Genomic DNA, 4,670 nt, shown 5'->3' on the forward strand with positions numbered 1-4,670 from the left:
CTGAGCAAAAAATTTACATATGCATTATATAACATATTGTTAAACAAAGACAATATTCAGTTAATTACAGTTATTCTTACAAAAAGATTTACAATATAATATGAATTTTTAAACTTTTAAAATAGTAATAATGGAAAATAAAAACTCTTCTGTTAATTACAAAATAATAAAAACGAAGTGTGTAAATTAACTAAAACAGGTGATAAAGATTTTCAGCATTAAATTGGCCAACACGTAATTTTACATATACTACTATAATTATTGATTGTATTAAAATATTTCAAGGAATGTTAACATTTTAAAATCGCAAATATATCATATTGATATATAAGTAAAAATATATCATATTGAAATTTGTATATAATATTTTTATCACTTTATATTACTTGTTTTTATTATTATTTCCTTACATGTATGTTGTCAAAATTTCGCTTATGTGTAAATACGTTTTACAATATCGTACTTAAAAGATACTATGAAAAAATTTTCTTCCAATTAAAGAGTTTAACATGTTCATATGAAAAATAACTTTTCATTTTATAATGGGTGTATGTAAAACAGTTTCTGTATTTTATATGAAATTACTTTCTGCATGTTATGATGCGTGCATGTAGAAACAGTTTCTGCCTTTTATATGAAGAAACATTCAGCAGTTTTATAACATGAAAAATTTTCTGCGTTTTATAATATGAAAAAAACTTTCTGTATCTTATGATTCGCGTACGTTAAATTAGTTTGTTCATTTTTATAACGCAAAAAATTCTGCATGTTATGATTCGCGTACGTAAAATCAGTTTGTGAATCTTCATGACGTAAAAAAATTATGCATGTTATGTTTCCTGTAAGTAAAAACAATTTTTTGCATTTTATATTGCATGTTTATGAAAAACTTTTTGCATTTTTATAACGTAAAAATCTGCCTGTTATGATTCGCGTGTGTAAAAGCACCTTTTTGCATTTTATAATGCGTGCATGTCAAAAACGTTTTTGCATGTTATGAATCGCGTATGTAAATGCACTTCTACATTTTATATAGCATGTATGTGAAAACTTTTTCATTTTTTTAATGTAAAAATCTATGTGCATTTTATGATTCGCATATGTAAAATACTTACTGCATTTTATATTACATGTGTGTGAAAAGCTTTCTCCATTTTATGATGCGTGTATGTAAAACAGTTTCTGCATTTTATATAAAAAAACTTCAGCATTTATATTGCATGCATGTAAAGAAATTTTTGCATTTTATAAAGCAAGCATATAAAATCACACTATAACATTACAGTTTTTAAAATTAATTATTAGATCAGATTCAATTTGGTTGGTTTGCTTCTTATTTTCTTATTTCGTATTATTTACAGTAATACTCTTACAGCAACATAGTTGTGTACTGTTAAATAATTACTACGTAAAATGCTAAGAACTCTTACTGTGTGAACTTAAAAAAATCGTTTCCCATGGAAAGTTGTTAAACTTTTGATTGTGAACATTTTATTCTCTCGTAAAAATTTACTCGATGAACAATCTTCGATGAACAATTTTCAATTGTGACATTTTATTCGTTCGTTTGGTGTACTCTTAAATAATTTCTACGTAAACTTCTAAGAGCAAATTTCATTTGCGAAAGAAGATAATTATAGAAGCTCATAAGAACACACACACTGTGATTATTTTATTCGTTGTTAATTTAGTTCGTAGGATACCTGTTGGAACCTCAACAAAACACTTACCGTGTGAACTTGCAAAAATTCGTTTGAATTATGAAACTTGTGAGAGTAAATTTCATTTGCGAACTTGTAGATAATTCAATGTAAAATTTTCAGGAAAGTAAACAAAATACCCATCAAACTTTTAAATAGTTTAAAGTAATAGTAAAAAAATCAAGAAAAATAAAAAACACTCATCAAATATCAATTTTAAACGATAGAATACATAAAAAAGTTTCGCCTTGTAAAATACCAATGATACCTTTTATTTAGGAATTTTTTTATTAAATAAAAATCAAGAATGATTATTGTATATATTTATTTGAATATAAAGATATATACAAGCATACAAATATAATAATACATATAACTGCCACATAACTATAGAATATATATATATATATATATATATATATATATATATATATATATATATATATATATATATATATATACAAGTATACACACTAATATTTCAATATATTTTGGATTTCTTAATAAGTGATCATATTTTTCATCAAACAAGTGTTCATTCGTTTTACTATTAAAATGTGATCTCACATAATTAGCATACACTTCATTTCTCACATTTTTGCTGGCCATAATTTTCCAGGCTTCTGTCTCTAATGTTAGTTGATTTGTAAAGAGACACCTATGGCCAAACTGATTAAAATAATTTAGGCTACACGCCTCACAAAGTAAAACTGTCTTCGGTTTCTACTTTAGAATACTGTCTTTAACACAAATTTCACTCGCAAAGTCACTACCACACTGGCACTGTTTCGTTTGAACACGCAAATCAAATAGAGCCTTTTGGGGTGAAGTTGAAAAATCCAACGGTGAAACACTTGGTGATGGTGTGTCCGGTTAACATTCATCTATCTCACCGAATAATTTACAAATTTCTTCGTCCTCTTCTTCACTAAATATATCGGGGGATGTTGGTCTTTCTTTTTCTTCTTCTTCAACAGGGGACAAGTTTATCGTTGGAACTTGAAACCTTCGTTCCGATGTTTTTGCTACTCGTGCTGCTGCAAGTGATGAAGACGGTCCTGGTACTGGTGAAGCTGTTCTTGATCCAACAGGTGAAGTGGGAATTAGTATTGGCTCCTCTTTCAAATCAATAATTTCCTCCTCTATCTTAACATCTGGAGAAGCCGGGGGGAAATAGCAGATTTCCACCTCGATAAACAAGTCCACAGATTCTCTTCTGGATTTAAACCTTTGCTTGGGAGATTCAACATTGGGAGATTCAACAAACTTAAATGAAGAATCCCAATCTACTTCTTTGCAGAGCTCGATTTCTCGCTGTACTTGACTGTCAGACGACTCCATGATGATACTATGTCAGTCTTCTCTTCATACCCCATATATAAGGAAAACTTTACTTACAACGTCATATCGCGTGGTACTTTAAAACAATTTTTCACTAGCCCTACATCAATTAAAATATTTTCACATGTACTTTCTCAATTCTCTATAATTTTCATAGGTATAGGGCGGAGAAAACATGTACTTATATTTCATTTATGTTCTCATATATCATTCATTTGATCAAAACATTCTTTTGAAAACGTTATTGTTATTTACATTGTGCCAGGATAATTCACATCTTACAACGGTATTCCTTTAATAATGTTATTCATATCCTGTACAAATCAATCACTTGTTATCTACGTACAAAGAAAAGATTTACATGGTCCAAGTGCAAATAAATAGTTTACATGTTTTTAAAAGAGAATCTGTTATTCATGTGGTGATTTGCATCTTCTATCATGGTTGTTATTCGCGTGAACACATCTACAAAGCAATCACGTATCATCTATGTAATATAAAAGGATTACAACTAATATTCTATTATCAATACCCTTCATACTACCAATCTTCTTTTGTATTGTCATTCAGTACCGCTTCATGTTTCAACAAGATCAAGAGTTCTTTTGTATTCGCGTTCAGTGACGCGCCATGTTCCATCATTCGTGGTGCCAAACTTCTTTTGTATTCTCCGCTGACATTGTATTACTTTCATCTACCATGCCATTAAACTTGTTTTTATTACTCTGTCGGCATTCTGTGATGTTTATCTACTGCGAGCTTAATCTTCTTTTTATTCTCCGCCGACAGTGTCTTGTGTTCAATTACCGCGGGGCCAAACTTGTTTTTAGTACTCTGTCGGCACTCTGTGATGTCTACCCGACACGCCGTCGGTTTTTCGTGTTTGTCTTCATGTTTTAACATGTACCTGTAACGTCATTACCCGACAATCAGGGGCGGATCCAGGACCGACTTCTGGGTGGTGGTGGGTTGTCATACTGTTACTTTTAAGGGCCTCAAACTTTGGAATGGGTTATATATATATATATATATATATGAAATAAGAAAGTTGTACTCTTCTGGGGGGGCGATCGACCCGATCGCCCCCTGGATCCGTCCCTGCCGACAACGCCATATTTCACTCCGCCCAACCGGTTTCCAAAAAGCGCGCGAAAAGTTCACTTCGTGTGTTGAGTTCACCAGCAAAAGAAGTACGAGAACCATGCTCTGCATACGTACTTCGTACACGAGCTCTTTATTACGCTCACACATACTTACCAAGGAGTATGCCTTGGCATATGATCCCTCAAATTAAAATAAAAATATGTCCCGCATGAATAAAGTTTATTCCCTCCCCATTTCAATATGATCACAATCAGCGATTGTTCTGAATTTGTTATGCAAATGATCCAACACATACCCCGAGTTTTCTTTAATGAAAACGAACCAATTATAATAATTATATGATCACAGCATGGCTGTTTTATGAAGTATGTATAACATACGATTTGGCAAAAATAATATGATCACAGCATATCTGTTCTATGGAGTATGCTTTAGCATACGAACCAATTAATTAATTTGATCACATCATGCGTCTTCTAATGAGCTTCATACTGAAGCGAAAGAATATATAATTACCAATGTATG

The sequence above is a fragment of the Thermobia domestica genome, chromosome 7 (genome assembly GCF_964235325.1).
Source record: "Thermobia domestica chromosome 7, izTheDome1.hap1.1, whole genome shotgun sequence".
NCBI lineage: Eukaryota > Metazoa > Arthropoda > Insecta > Zygentoma > Lepismatidae > Thermobia > Thermobia domestica.